Source organism: Zeugodacus cucurbitae, chromosome 4 (assembly GCF_028554725.1).
Source record: "Zeugodacus cucurbitae isolate PBARC_wt_2022May chromosome 4, idZeuCucr1.2, whole genome shotgun sequence".
NCBI lineage: Eukaryota > Metazoa > Arthropoda > Insecta > Diptera > Tephritidae > Zeugodacus > Zeugodacus cucurbitae.
In genome coordinates this window covers 34,041,344-34,058,380 of record NC_071669.1, presented here as the reverse complement: position 1 = coordinate 34,058,380, position 17,037 = coordinate 34,041,344, and the positions used below count along the sequence as shown (strand labels likewise).

General features: G+C 34.7%; 1 protein-coding gene across 3 annotated transcripts in view; it reads right to left on the bottom strand.

Annotated features, from left to right (window-relative positions):
• The window catches only part of LOC105219780 (uncharacterized), a 32,570-nt gene extending 17,974 nt beyond the window's left edge, over positions 1-14,596 (bottom strand). The window contains exon 1 of one of the 3 annotated variants that reach the window (XM_011196082.3): positions 14,230-14,596. The gene's annotated coding sequence lies outside the window, so the exon portion shown is untranslated. Of the gene's footprint in view, positions 1-6,584; positions 6,938-7,015; positions 7,178-14,229 lie in introns of those variants that run through there. The other 2 variants (XM_054228925.1, XM_054228924.1) reach the window with 2 other exon arrangements.
• Positions 14,597-17,037: the final 2,441 nt, after the last annotated feature.

Sequence of the window (17,037 nt, the reverse complement as noted above, 5' to 3'; positions counted from 1 at the left end):
TTACTAGAGGAGACATTATTAGTTTCTGTTCTTATTATAATAGTTGTTGAATGGCTGTGAAAGAATTTACTTTTTTCTTATATGATATTATTCTTATAGGTTGAATATGGGGGTTGAATGTGGAAAACTATAACGACAAATCATGGTCAGCTTTTTTCTCGCTTTCTTAAATATTTTTACAAAGCCTTACTGAAAGTTTTGACGCTCCAACCAAGTGCAATTACTGTGCTATGTGCGCTATAGTACCTAGTAGTCCGATGTGGCCAATTTTTTACTATATATTTAAAATATTTTTCTAAATTTTTGGTAACAATTTCATAGCGATATCTCAACGGAAAGTATTTATGACCGCGCCTTCATACAAACCAAACGACTATGTACAGTAAGCGTACTAACCCATCTCATTTTCTGATGCTCGTTTGATGTATAGTTTATTTTGGGCTGTGCGGCCATTGAAATCAGCTTCTCTGAGCATTTTGCTTGGGGTTTTGGGATGTCTGTTCTTCCCAAGGATTTTTTCCACTTCGTTGCTTAAAGCTGGAGCACTTAAATGGGGATTTTCTTGTATTTTCCGTACAATCCAACGGGAATCACTTTCATTAAATATTTTATTATGAGTCCATTTTTTTTATTTGGGACACGATTTTTTCGAACATAACGTTCAATGGTATGCCAAATAGTTCCTTGACTCAGTTTCAACATTTACGCGACTTTTCCGTCTTTATAATACTCGAGCACTACAATACTTGTTTGGCGGCCCATTTTGAAATATACAGTTGATCTCCTTTTTGCACGGTTAATTGGGGCAGTAAATTACTCGTGCAAAAAAATCAATTTTTTATATAAAACTCACTATTAGGGCCAATTTAAGAAAAAAAAAAATCGTGCAAAAAATAGAAAACATGTAAAAAGGTTCTAATTTTACATGAAAATCTATCTATTCGTACAGTGAGAATTTACTCTTTTGTTGTTGTTGTAGACTTTTCTGGTAATATATGTATGTATATGTAAATTTTATTATATAACTATTCTGGCTAAAAAAATAATACTAAAAATAATAATAAAAAAATAATCTCGTTTCACAACCACGCCTACTTCCCATATAACTCAATTTTGAATTCCACCTGATTCGTTCACTTTATAATATAAACATCAGGAAACAATGAATATAGCAGAATAAAACTTTACACAAATACGGACTATAACTTTTCAATTCCCCGGATATCAAACAGTGCTTAAGGGTAATTTGGAACTGTCCGCAATAATCCAGAGCTTACCCACACCAGCAGAAAGTCTACACGACTTCAGGTGCTCTGCCCATTTCTCCAAATTGAGATTCCTTATACGAGGATCACAGGGATCGACATGGCATAGCTGGGTAGTTTGGGCGGATATCTGCAATGCGTGGAATGAAGCTAGTAGTAGCAGCTGGGATTGCTTTGCGGAAATTACGTTCGCCAACGAATACGTCCTTAGTATTGGGTAGTGCGTTGAAGGTGCTCTCAGTAAATTCTGTGAAGCCTACCCATTTAGCTTTTTTGAAGTTAACGAAGGTACGGTTGTCCACAGAAATAAAGTCAAGAGGTTTTTCAATCAATATAGGCAGATTATCTGATGCGAGAGTTAGCATAGGTCACCAGGTTATGCAATTGACGAGACCACCGCTAGCAATTTTAATATCGGGAGAGCTATTACAGGTGCCAATAATTCTGATGGGGGCTTCGTCATTCATTATGTAGAACGTCGAATGGTCTGTTCTGCCAGCTCAATCCCCCTACGATCGTTTGGCAGGCAAGAATGCCATCGATCGTGGTGCGCGTTAAAGTTGCCAAGTACCAATCGATTTTCACCTCGAAGCAGCGCACCGATGGTAACTGGGGGGATGAATATATTAAATATTTCGAGCTCCATATCGCTTGACCGGATAGGTATACCCTATAGCTAACATTCTATGGTAGTATACCTGCGGTCGATGTCTCCATCGATTAAACAATATTGCACTGTGTTATGCAAGATGAATGCTAGGCGACCACCATTGTCTCGCTCGCGACCCTTACGTATAATGTTGAAACCGGCACAGCTCAGAAGATCTGAGCGGCCGTTTTTCTTGGACCGCAGCAATCAATACGCCTTCCCGGTTCATTAACTCAACTATCTCCTCTATCTTACTCTGGAGTCCGTTGCAGTTGAATTGTAAAAGCTTCGTTTGTCTCGGTTGACCAATAGTGATCCTGGGTGTAAGGGAGTGATGTACAGGTGTTGGTTGTTGCTGCTGCATAACACGCAGGAGGAATTTTCGCACACGGGTGTTGTTTGGCGACACCGTTTGAGGTTTATGCGGGGGCAGACTCCTGCAGCATGGGGCAACGAATGACTCACTCCACTCACGGGAGGTGCGCAGGCCGAAACACGTCGGAAAATGACACCAGCCAGAGTAAGAATTGCACTTAACTGATGTGTAGGGATGCAAACATCGTGAAATGAAACATCGATGGGTCGATGTATCGATGTTTCTTCAAAACCCATCGAAATCAAAAACATCGGCCATTAAAACATCGATACATCGAAACATCGATTTATTTATGAACTTTTTAACTTATTTTAAATTTAGTGTGAAAAGCAAAGGAATAAGAAGCAGAAGCATAAATAAATGAAATGTAGTACGTCTTAAGTTGATACATTTTATTTCACTTAGCATTAAATGTCTGTTAAAGTTTTTTCTCAATAAATAACAGAATTTCAAAACAACGACATGGAAAGTTTTTTCACTGTCATTTCTTTTTGATTTTACTTTTGCGTGATAGTTGCCCTGGGTTTAGGAAACGGTCGTTTACTCGGCACTGAAGTGGCTACAATGTGTAAATATTAATAAGCCTATTTATACAACTCCGGAAACACAATATTCATGTCAACCCAAACTCTATTGGCTTCTGATTGGTAGGGGTAACAGCCGAGATACACTTTCTCTTCAACCTTCCGTCCCTGTAATTGTAGATAAATTTGACAGCTTACATTTCACCTTTTGGTGGACCAAATGTTTATTCTGGTTCCAAATATGAAACAAGTATTCTGTTTCACACTCATCCGAAGATTCTGTTGTATCAGTGCGATTCTTTGAATTTTTTATGAAACAAAAGAAAGTATTTCTTTTATCCATATCATCTTTACAATGCAGTAATTTGAATCTCTGAATCTCGCCAGGATTAAATTGTATAAATAAATCATAAAAGTAACCGCAGTATTGTCCAAGCGGACATTCCCTTAACGAATTCTCCGTATTTAAAAAAAATCGAATTCCAATGTAATACAGCGTATCCAAATAGAGGGTGTGAGAAGTGTGAAGGTGTGAAGTAAAATTTTTATACAAAACATCGACATAAAACATCGTTGAAAGTGACATCGATGCATCGACGTTTTTAGATTCGAGACATCGATGGCTAAAATCGATGCTTTTTGACGAAAACATCGATGTTTCAAAAACATCGATATATCGTTTGCATCCCTACTGATGTGACATTCCGACGTATTACGATCTGACACATGGAACAGACGTTAGAGGATTGGAGCGGGATGAAGGTTGGGAAGGGGTCTGGTCAGACTGGTAGTCATTCTGCCTCGAGCTCCGGAGATCCTTTCTTGGCCACTCACAGTGGGTGGCGATGCTGTGCGCAAACTCGATGCTAATTGCACTGCCATAGAGGTGGTGGTCGAGTCTGTGCGTTGGCAGCATGCGTTGTGGTCCACTCCCTGTGTATCTTAAGGTCAGAACAGGTCTTAAGGTCTGTTGCATGTGTTACACCCAACCGAGGTGGAATTAGGATGGAGCCTGTTGGCCCCTACGCAGCAGAAATATTCCTTCGGACCCATAATCAATCCCATTAATCGCAAAACCGGCAATTGTGGGGATTGTAGCTTTAAATACTCTTCGCAAACGTATTTACAGAAATCGTCTTAGTAAGCAGAAAGTTCTGATCTCCACATGAGAGCCTACTGACTGTGAACTAATCATTTTCTGACAACTCGTTTGTAGCAATTTGGATCAAATGGGGTCTTCAGTAACACCCAATAAACGGTCATGAGTATACGTTTTGAAAAATGTTTCATTGTTGATGTATTTAATAAACACATCGAATGTTGTTCTAAAGCTTCAGCGTGGTCACCATCCAACTGCTGTAATAATTTAGTGAGGAGTTTCCTGTAACATCATTAACCTGTGCCAGTAGAATATTTTGAAGGCATGGTAAACAACACTCTCTTCGATAAAGAGCATTAGATATTATATGATCAAAATACCTTACATATTGAACGATATTTTCGGTATAAAGTATGGTCCGATTTCAACAATTTTTAGATGAGAAATGTCTTCGAATGTTCTTTATATGCTTCGTTTTATTCTGATATATGCATTGGTATTTGTTTATGTATGATGTAATGTAATGTCAAATTATCACTTAAAGTTATCACTTAAACGGACAGACGGACAGAAATACATACGGAATTTAACTCGTTCTGATCATTTTGATATGTAAAACTCTATAGTTTTAGTTGTTAAAAACAACTTTTAGCGAATAAAACTATTTTACTCTGTGCAAGATTATGCAAATTGCGAGAGTGGCTAATATATTAATTTAAGCTTAGTTTTTAATTTTTTCTTACATCATACAAATCTTAAATAAAGTACAGCACAGGTTGATATTACACTGCAAACTTTCTCTGAAAGCATACACACATACAGTAGAATCTCGATATGCGGATCAAATAAAACCAGGGGTGTTGCGGATAATCGATTTCAAAGCAAATCAAAGAATATTTGAATTTTTATTATGCAATGAGTTTTACATGCGTCGTTTTGATAACGCGATTTATAAAACTCAAGCTATAGTGGCTCAGTGGCTCACAGCTTATTTCGTGTAAGCAACAATTTTGATAATACTGATATGAAATTAATATTTTTTGCTCTGAACTAAATGAACGAATGATGCAATTATATTGATAATTTAGTTTTAAATACAAAACATGTAAACAAATTTACAAAAGTATTCAAATTCAATATTTTATTAAACAAAAACCAAAAACACTCATAATTCATGGGTCACAGCTTATTTCGTGTGTTGATTTTCGTTCATGTGATACATGCAAATAACGGATGCAGAAAACTAACGGTAAATCAAAGTGTGAACTATGAATACTTAAGAAGCAGTTTATGTTCTAAAAACAATGCATATCAGTTGCAATTACGCTGTATATCAACATGGGTCCACGCACTTCAATTGAAAAACGCGAATTAGTTATTAAACATTTTCAAAGTGGAAAAACGCAAAAACAAATTGCTGAAATGGTTGATTTAAGTTCATCTTTGTACGTGAAAATCGCGTGCATAACAAGGGTCGAAAGGCTCCTAATAAAATTTTAAATGAAACGGATGAGAGGTGGATTTTAAAACAGATTAAAATAGAACCAATGTTAAGTGCTCCAGCGGTGACCAAAGATGTTGAAATGTTTCTCGGCAAAAAATGTCATCCAGAAACTGTGCGCAGAATATTAAGGGATTCCAATTTGCATGGGCGAACAGCACGGAATAAGCCTTTTATAAATAAGAAAAATAAAAAAGCCCGTTTACAGTTCGCAAAAGACCATTTAAACAAGGACAATGCTTTTTGGAATACGGTTATTTTCGCCGATGAGAGCAAGATTAATCTTTTTGCGTCAGATGGTAAAGCATACGTATGGCGGAAACCAAATACTGAGCTCCAAACAAAAAATTTACGCGCAACAATAAAACATGGTGGCGGTCATGTAATGGTTTGGGGATGTATGTCATCTGCAGGCGTTGGTCGATTGGAGTTTATAGACTCCACTATGAATAAAGAAGTGTACCTAGACTTACTGAAGCAAAATTTGCTTCAAAGTGCAGAAGACCTGGGTATACGTGACACTTTTCGCTTCTACCAGGACAACGACCCTAAACATAAATCTGGTCTTGTACAAACTTGGCTCATTTGGAATTGTCCACACCTCGTCCAAACACCTGCACAGTCACCAGATTTGAACGTTATTGAAAATGTATGGCACATTCTGGAAATTAATATTAGAAAACACCACATTTCTAGCGTCCAAACTCTAAAAGCGGCTTTGAAGGAAGAGTGGGGTAAAATATCGCCAGATTATACAAAAAAATTGGTGGAATCAATGCAAAACCGCATAAAAGCTGTAATCGAGCAAAAAGGCTTTTCCACAAAATATTGAAATTTTATTTTTGTTTACTTTTTAGTAAGAATTTTTATACCACACAAAATAAGCTGTGACCCATGAATTATGAGTGTTTTTGGTTTTTGTTTAATAAAATATTGAATTTGAATACTTTTGTAAATTTGTTTACATGTTTTGTATTTAAAACTAAATTATCAATATAATTGCATCATTCGTTCATTTAGTTCAGAGCAAAAAATATTAATTTCATAGCAGTATTATCAAAAATGTTGCTTACGCGAAATAAGCTGTGAGCCACTGTATATGAACATACACACACACATACATGCATTTGAACTTGTTTCTTACACTAAAATACCATTTAGTTAACTTACTAAAAGATCATCTTACAATGACGATTGCTTTTTCGGCTTATCACGATAATCACGAATTCACACGATCTCAATTAAAGGTTGTTAGTCAGAAAAATTGTAAATTGACACAAAGAGGTCTATGACGTAATACATGCATACATGCATATATGTACATATATGGAGATATGAAACTTTAGACCACAGGGCTATGTTGTGCAAAACGTAATACGGCATCAGCTTTACATATAAAATAAGTGAATTCATCGAAAGTTAACGTTTCATATTCATTCAATAGGTAAACCTAAAAAGCTGCTGATACTCAGTACAACACTTGGTAAAATTTTAAATATTTTCCGATATCAAAGTTTGCAAATTTTAGCTTTTGAAGTCATGTAAAATTGGATTGGCGTTCCAAAAAATTTACATCTAAGTATGATCACAAACATACGAACTTTTATTTGTTTTCGATTTGAATTTTTTACTTCCGCAATTTTACTTTCTACATTTCATTCGTCACCGTTTCACTGATTGTTAATTATGCACGTCATGTTCTTCAATTGCAAATGCATTAAGTAACAAAACGTGCAAGTGTGTAATGTTTAAAGTGAGAGCCAAATTAAGTGACCACCTCCAATATAACAAAAATTCCAACTATGTATTAAATATCATGTGAGCGTAAGATTCAATATACATACATACATATTTACATAAGTGTTACGTACGTATGTCTTTCATGTACTTCCGTAAAATTTGTTTGACCAGGTTAAGCACATACATATGCACACACACTATAACTTTAATGGTACTTAAAGCAAGATCATTCTGCTTATAGCATCTTAATGAAAACCAACTGTTTACATTATTATACAAAAATTTTGGGATAACTCAAATTATAATTAACTTGTACTATTAGTTATAGCCTCAAGAAGTATCATGACTTCTTTTGCTCCATGTACTAGGTATTTATATAAAAATAAACCTATCTAACAGAAAATAAATATTTTCACCATATTAGTGATCTGGGAAGTACATTTCAAATTATAATTTTTTCTACCGAATGACATAACTTTAATCCAAGTATTCTCGCTCAATGTGGTAAAAGTCTACCAAATGGTCAGAAATTATCATATTTATTAGGTGTATGGAGGCTAAACTAAACTCTAAGTCGATTTATCATAATATTGGGAAGACTTGAATATAACAGAATATCTGTTATGTAACGTTTAAGAGTAGTCACAGGCCTAATATTGATGCTTTTTTGATAAATTAAGAACGGCAGTATCAGTAGAACGTTGTCGGAATTCTGTTATATCACCGATGTAGTATTGAAGAAAAAGGGAAAATGCAACAAAATACTAATTAACAAGATTTCAGAATGTAAAGTAAGTTGTACTCTCGAACAGTTAATAGTTTTGTTCACATAAAGGTTGTATGTAATAATAAATTTGGAAGCAATCGGATTATAACCACGCCTACTTCCCATATAATAGAACTTTCAAGGCAATCTAAATCGTTTACTTTACAATATATAAATTAAGATATCGGAATAGAACTTTGCACAAATACTGCATTTATATTATGGCATCGTCACACCACGAGTTGCGATATATTCATTGGTGTTTAATTGATACTGATTCACATGTAACATTGTAAAAGTGCAGATGTTTGACATTTTAAATACATTAGCGAGTTGTATGTAAGTAATTTGGAGCGAAAAGTTATATGGAGGTGGGCGTGATTTGAATTAAATTAAAATACCTGAGAGATGTACCGATATTTTCGATGAAAAATTACACTTAAGCACTAAGTTCTACATGTTCGATAGCAGGGAGCTTGAAACATTATAGTCCGATCTCGACAATTTTCCCACAAGTGATGTTAAAGCTCAAATTCAGTATTTGTGTAAAGTTTTATTCCGCCATATTCATTGGTTCCTATATATATTAGGAACATTCCTATAAAGTGAGGGAATCAGATGAAATTAAAAATTGAGTTATATGGGAAGTAGGCGAGGTCGTGAACCGATTTCGCCCATAAATATTACGTACCGAAATTCATATAAATCGGTCGAGTAGTTCCTGAGATATAGTTTTTGACCTATAAGTGGGCGACGTCACGCCAATTTTCCATTTTGAAAAAAGATCTGAATGCAGCTTCCTTCCGCCATTTCATCTGTAAAATTTTGTGTTTCTGATGTTTTTTCGTTAGTGAGTTAACGCACGTTTAGTAATTTTCAACATAACCTTTGTATGGGAGGTGGGATTGGTTATTATCCGATTTAAACAATTTTCATGGTGTGTGATAGAGTACATAAGGGAATCGACTGCAAAAACTTTGGTTTATATAGCTTTATTGATTTGCGAGATATATACAAAAAACCTACATCCAAATATGACCCTTCCTCATTCGATTCTTTGTACCAAATTTTACTTTTATAACTTTAGTCTTAGTTATAACACTTTATAGGTTTTCTGTTTTCGCCATTTTGTGGGCGTGTCAATGGTTCGATTTCGCATTTTCAATACCAACCGTCTCATGGTGCCAAGGAATATGTTTCATTAAGATAATCTCCATTTTACTCAAGTTATCGCTTGCACAGAAGGACGGACATCCGGGTTTGAAATCTACTCACCCTGATCACTTTGGTATATATAAACCTATATCTAACTTGCTTAGTTTTATGTCTTACAAACAACGGTTATGTGAACAAAACTATAATACTCTCTTTAGCAACATTGTTGCGGGAGTATAAAAATTGCGTAATCAAGAATAAATCTACATATTTCTGCGCTCGATATTTTACTGCACACACAGTCCGATATAGTCCATAGCATGATGTGTTCCATTCAAAGTGGTCTGATAATCTTCGAGCGTTTAGTATGAACATGGTTTGAAAGCAAGGTAGAAAGTGTAGCCATCATTTAAGAAGCATAAGAGCATATTATGAATTTTTGTGCTTATTAAAAACATATAATTTAGCATTTCTTCTTGTCAATAAACTAATTATCTAACGGTAAATAAAAAAATGTTTCAAATTGAAGCCAGATTATATGAGTTTTGAAACACATGTCATGGAGGACATTTAGGCTTTCAATTCTTTTTCATCAAAACGTTTGATCTTTCTCGTCTTCTTTCTCACATGACCTTATTATTTCAGAGTACGCATTGAGCTACTTTATGAAATTCTAGGTTTACTCAGTAAGTGTCAATTTTTTATTTCTTCTGTAAATCCATTCAACTCATCTCAACCAAATGAAACAAAAAACCACCTTATAGAAATCGCTTTGAAATGTTGAAATGCCTACATGTTTGTATGACACCAAAATTTGCACCCCGCCAATTAAAGATCGATTGAGCTAAATCGCCTTAAGAGACATGTATAGTGCGGGTAGACAGATAATTGAGAGACGCTGAATACATACAAAAATACGTATCATAACAAGCAATACTCTTCTAACTTAACTCATACAACAGTAAAACCAATATGCAACAACACCTGCACTGTCGGCATATAACCAGAATCAAATCAAGCAAATGCGGAAAACGAAAGCCGTTGACTGTGATATGAGAAAAAGCAAAAATAATCCAGCCAGATTTGGAAGTCGTCCTCGTAAACGAGTCATCAAACTCGCTTACAATGACAAAATATAGTTGAATCAAGTTGTGGTCACACACGCACACGTTGTTTTCACTCCACAAAGCTTCTAGATGTGATCAGAATGGAAAAGGAATTAAAGGGTTTTCAATAAAGGCGGGTAGATGTTAAACCATGCATACTGTACATATTCAAATAGAAGCGAATATTTTAAATTCGCAAAAGATTACATAAAAAGATTTAGATTAGTATTAAAGCAACAAAAAGTTACGAAATATATCTAGAATTTTAAATATTTTCATTTATTTTTATGTTTTCCGACAATTCGCCAAGAGTTTGAGAGTAGCCAATTGAACAAACTATACCGGTTATTCAAACATGCTGGCAGTACTTGCGGTGCAACCTTGGGCTAACTTTTCCTCTTACGCATACGAAATAGTGTTGCGCTACTTTCTTCGCTGTAGAAATACTTTAATCTGTGCTTTACCATTTACTTTCAAGCAAAAACCATAGTTTATATTTTGTTTAAACAGTTATTTGTTTAAATTGTATTCTAATCTTTCATAATAATTTTTGGCATTACGAACGGTCCAAAAATAAAATACTTAGTTGCATTGAAGATAGCGGTTATACCACTTTAATTAGGCATCTGTATACTCGTTCACCTCGCTATCTTAGTTATTTCTTTTGCATGTACAATTTTTGACAAGAGAGCATAAAGATAAATTGAACACGTAAAAAAAAATTTGGTGTTTTTAATCAGTATTTTTATATATTTTAAGATTGGTTGTACCAATTTTAATTTCAATTTCAGTCATTAACTGTAGAAACAATGCGAGCTATTTATATGAAAGAAAACGTTAATTGTTAATAGTACAAATGAATGATACGAGTTAACCCTATTTGCTAAGTAAACTAATGATTTTTCTGAAACGAACAGTAAAACCTAGTGTAAATCGCAAAACGTATCATTTGACAAAACTTTTCAACTACCAGTGTCAATATCATTGACATTTATACTCGTACATATATGTATATGTAGAAGTATATACTTGTAAATAGTTGCTTAAATTGAATATGTACATAATCATTGTAATGTATTATGTTTTTATACTCTCGCAACAAAAGTTGCTAAGAGAGTATTATAGTTTTGTCCACATAACGGTTGTTTGTAAGTCCTAAAACTAAACGAGTTAGATATAGGGTTATATATACCAAAGTGATCAGGGTGAAGAGTAAAGTTCAAATCCGGATGTCTGACTGTCCGTCCGTCTGTCTGTCCGTCTGTCCGTCCGTGCAAGCTGTAACTTGAGTAAAAATTAAGATATCTTAATGAAACTTGGAACACGTGTTCCTTGGCACCATAAGAAGGTTAAGTTCGAAAATGGGTGGATTCGGACCACTGCCACGCCTACAAAATGGCGATAACCAAAAACACATAAAGAGCTATAACTAAGCCATAATAAAAGTTATAAAAATAAAATTTGGAACAAAGGATCGCACTACGAGGGGGCATATTTGGATGTAATTTTTTTTTGGGAAAGTGGGCATTGCACCGCCCTCAAATCGGTTATTTGTATATATCTCGCAAACCAATTAAGCTATATAAACCAAACTCTCTGAAGTCGATTCTCTTACGTACCCCATCATACACCATGAAAATAGTTGAAATCGGATAATAACCACGCTCACCTCCCATACAAAGGTTAGGTTGAAAATGACTAAAAGTGCGCTAACTCACTAAGGAGAAACGTCAGAAACACCAAATTTTACATAAGAAATGGCAGAAGGAAGCTGCACTGAGATTTTTTTACAAAATGGAAAATGATATGGGTCAAAAACCATATCTCAGGAACTACTCGACAGATTTCAATCAAATTCGGTATATAATATTTTCTTGACACCCTGATGACACTGGCAAAATATGGGCGAAATCGGTTCACAACTGCGCCAACTTCCCATATAACTCAATTTTGAATCCTTCTGATTCGTTCACTTTATAATGTATACATAAGGAACCGATAAATAAAGCGAAATAAAACTTTACACAAATACTATATTTGAGCTGTAACATACCTTGTGGAAAAAATGTCAAAATCGAACCATGACTTTTCAAGGCCCCTAATATCAAACATGAAGAACTCAGTGCCTAAGGGTAATTTTTCACCGAAAATATAGGTAAATCTCTAAATAAATTGCGAGAGTATAAAATGTTCGGTTGCACCCGAACTTAGCCTTTCCTTACTTGTTTAATATACATTTCCTGGGAACCTCAAGGGAGAAAACTGCTGCATTTATTTATGTCTCTATCAGCCATGGATTTATCAATAATTTTAAATGTATGTTTTTAGATGTGACCTGTGTGTGTACATATATATATGCAAGTTTTTATTTTTATATTTTCATGCATTCCTGTGTTAATTTTGTACTTATATATTATATTCAAAGGAATTTCCCTCTGCAAGATATACCTGCAAAACTGGTCATGCTATACAAATATACAAATGCATTTAATTGACACATTAAAAATAGCTAATATCACCTTTTAGATAGCTCACATATTTTATTAATATAAATAACAGCTATTCTCTTACATTTTGTTTGGGTAATAATTGTAATCTAGCGGGATGTATGTACTCGTATGAGCAAATGATATTATACATAAATATATAACCAGAAAATGTTTAGTGCGCTAACAATTGAGAACTATTTCGACTTCATAGAAACCTGAACGCAGTAGCCTCATAGATCGTATATCGTTCAGTCAATTTTAATAAAGCATTACATACCAAATAATTGAAGCTATTAACTTATAATAAAGATTTAATAGAATATATTGATTACATGTCGCTTTGGTCGAAAGCAATAAAGAAAAAAGAGTAACGTCTCCAAAATTGTGTGTAATCTGTAACATATTCTTTCCGTTGAGTTTAGGTAGCAAAATACGAAATTAAATTAAATTAAAATACGTAATTTGTATTCAGTTTTGTAAAAAAAAATTAATGACAAATGAATATAGACGAACGTTATGCCATGGTTAAATATTTTATGAGTTGCTAAAACTATAAACTGTTTGTGTGTGGGTTGACCATAACAAATTCTAAGGACGATATTAATTAAACTCGAAATCATTCGTTCGCTTTAGATTTATTTTTTATGTAGTATATTTATTATTTGTTTCGAAATTCGGTTTAGATTCTCTTTAAGTAATTAGTGTATTTCTCCGCACGTGATATTCACACATATAAACGCAATGTATAATATCCATATGAAGAGGAACTAAAGACTCCACTTAATGTGTATTCAAATTGTAAAATTTGATAATTGATAATCTTAATTTCTAAGTATACATTTAGTGACATAATTTTTAAATTTTAATGTGGTGGTTTAATGCAATCCACCTTTTGTAAATTAAAGTTAAATTCAAATTATTATATTCGGGGATTGGTGACCAAATTAACACAAATTTTATTTGTTAATATACATATAATGATTATATAACGTCAATCCTTCACATCAATTGTATTACGTTATAAAAACCTTTGTTATATGAAAATGTTCGATATATTACAACAAAATATATAACAATACTAAGCCGAATGTGCTTAGTTATTATACATAATGATTCTGTATAAACAAAGAATGTAAAATGTATCGGAATAAAGAGTTAAATTTATAAGATTCAAATTTCAGCAAGCATTCTAAGTTTAATCACTTTGTATCTCATCGTTCCTTTACGATACTGCCATCTTAAAATATTTTCAAACGAACACTTGGCAGGATATTAAGAAAACTAAACCAAATATCATGTGGAGACATTTAATTTCACAATACTATTATTAATATAATTTACGATACTATTTGGTTTATGAATCGATAGATTTCTCATTTATCACACTTTCCGCCAAAAATTTAATTATTCACAGAATTTTAAAACGTTGTGTTCTCAAAATCTTGAAAAATACATATTTGTCCCTGTTAATCCTGCAAGGACCATAGGGGATAACATAGTGGGTATATAGTATTTTATTCAAATCCTTGACCAATAAATATAAGCGAATTTATGTTTACCTATATTTTCTCAGCAAATATAGTTAGAGTGAAGATTACTGGTCCTGTTTTTTTGTTTTAATTTACACTTAAAAAATGCCTTTGGCTATTGTAAACTATTTTACGATCGGTTTAAAATATATGTATGTTTATTCTCATCCAACAAGAAATCGTATTTTTCTGTATTATGTTAATCTTTTTTTCATTTTAAATAAATGTGAGTCCTTTGTTCATGCGCGGTAAGCGTGAAAATAAACCGCGAAAAATCAGTTAAACAACAAAAAGAGCAGACAACTCGTTTAACAAAAAGCAACCGCGTGCGCAAGTGGATTGAATTTAACTAAACCAAATTTACAAATTGACCATCGTCTTTCTACTCGTAACTCCGGCGTGCACCGTAGATTTGCGGCAATGACTGATATGTATGCACGTTCTGTGCACATATGTATGTATACGAGTATACTCATGTATGGTTACGTACATATATACCTAAAAGAATGTTCGACAAATGCAGGTTTGCATGTGTTCAATTTATATGTACAATATAGTCTCAATTTACATACTTATATACATAACTATATACATATATATGTAGCTGTTGATGCCTGTCAGATAGCTTTTAGCTTTTACTGCTTAGTTTTAACTCTCTGCTCTGGCTTACACTACCTCGAATATAAGCTGTACAGATGTACCTGGCTTGTAAGGGCATATCAAATCTACAATTTGTAATTGAAATTTTTTTTACACTTTCCGAAACTTGGGTATTTGTACTTATTCTACTGTTCATATTAAATTGGTTTTAATGTGTGATTAATTTACTACTAATAAATTATCAAAGCATGTGTGTACATGTACATTCTTTAAAGAATTTTTTTATTTGTAGTGAAAGAAGTATTTACACCTATACAACATGTTGTATATCCTGCAATGAAATGCCAAAGTTCAATTTTTAAAAATCCTCAATAAAATGTTGTTTCATTGTCAAACTATGAGTTACCGAGACCATACTGTAACGTTCTCACAGAGAATGAAAATACTGATATGGGCGCATATAACACCTAATACCCCGTGGTAAATATACGAATATCTCAGATATTAATTATATACTATCGATAAGCCCAATTACCGTTTACAACCCGAATCAATGCAATTCAAGTTAAGAGTTTCACAACGCAATATGTATTTTATTTAGACAATTAAGTATTATTAAAACAGTATTTTGTGATTTTTTTATTTAAAAATTCCGGAAACTCAGCCGTTGGTACCTCATCTGCCATGATGTGTCCAAAAAAGCTCTTGCCATGGAGATGATTACTCATTCTTCTTCTTGACTGGCGTAGACACCTCTTACGCGGTTATTGCCGAGTCCACAACAGCGCACTACGCATCTCTCCTTTTGGCAGTTTGGCGCCAATTGAAGACAGGTCCTTCTTCACCTGGTCCCTCTAACGGAGGGACCTCCCTTCCTCGGCTTCCTCCGGCGGGTACTGCATCGAACACTTTCAGAGCTGGAGTGTTTTCGTCCATTCGAACAACGTGACCTAGCCAGAGTAGCCGCTGTCTTTTTATTCGCTGGACTATGTCTATGTCGTCGAATAACACATACAGCTTATCATTGCATCTTCTACGGTAATCGCCATTGCCAATGTTTAAGGGACCATAAATCTTCCGCAAAACCTTTCTCTCGAAAACTCCTTGTGTCGTCTCATCGGATGTTGACATCGTCCACGCTTCTGCACCATAAAGTTGGACGGAATTGATGAGGGACTTTTTTTTTCACCGAGAGAGCACTTTACTTTTCAATTGTCTACTCAGTCCATAGTAGCACATGTTGGCAAGAGTGATTCTGCGTTGGATTTCAAGGCTGATATTATTATTGGTGTTGATGCTGGTGCCTAGATATACAAAATTATCTACAACTTCAAAGTTATGACTGTCAACAGACCCATACGCTTCGCTTACTTATCCAGTCTGGAAAAAGCAGAACTAACGGCGCGGATGTTGTTTCCAATGATATCGATATCATCGGCGTACGCCAGCAGCTGTACACTCTTATAGACAATTGTACCTTCTCTATTTAGCAGATCGTATTATTTTCTCCAGCATCAAGATAAAGAAGTCACCCGATAGTGAGTCACCTTGCCTGAAACCTTGTTTGGTATCAAACGGCTCGGAGATGTCTTTCCCGATCCTGACGGAGCTTTTGGTGTTGCTCAAATTCAGCTTACACATCCGTATTAATTTTGCAGGGATACCAAATTCAGACATAGCGGCATAGAGGCAACTCCTTTTCGTGCTATCGAAGGCAGCTTTAAAATCGACAAAGAGATGGTGTAAGTCGATCCTCTTTTCACGGGTCTTTTCCAGGATTTGGCGCATAGTGAATAACTGGTCAGTCTCCCAACAAGTTGCTAAGAGAGTATAATAGTTTTGTTCACATTGTTTGTAAGTCCTTAAACTAAACGAGTTAGATATATAAATACCAAAGTGGTCAGGGTGACGAGACGAGTTGAAATCCAGATGTCTGTCTATCCTTCCGCCCGTCTGTCCATCCGTGCAAGGTGTAATTTGAGTAAAAATCTAGATATCTTAATAAAACTTGGTACACGTGTTCTCGTGCGAAATACTCTACTCGACTTGCACTCCTGCTCTCTGAGAGCACTCATCAGCATCTCGGTATAAGGGAACTGTGGAACGGCATCTCAAACTCACTGCGTACCGCTGCAGCCGAAACAATTGGTTTTCGGCAACGACAAAAAACAAGCTGGTACGATGAGGAGTGCCGTCTCGCAGCGGAGAGAAAACAGACTGCCTACCTCGCAACATTGC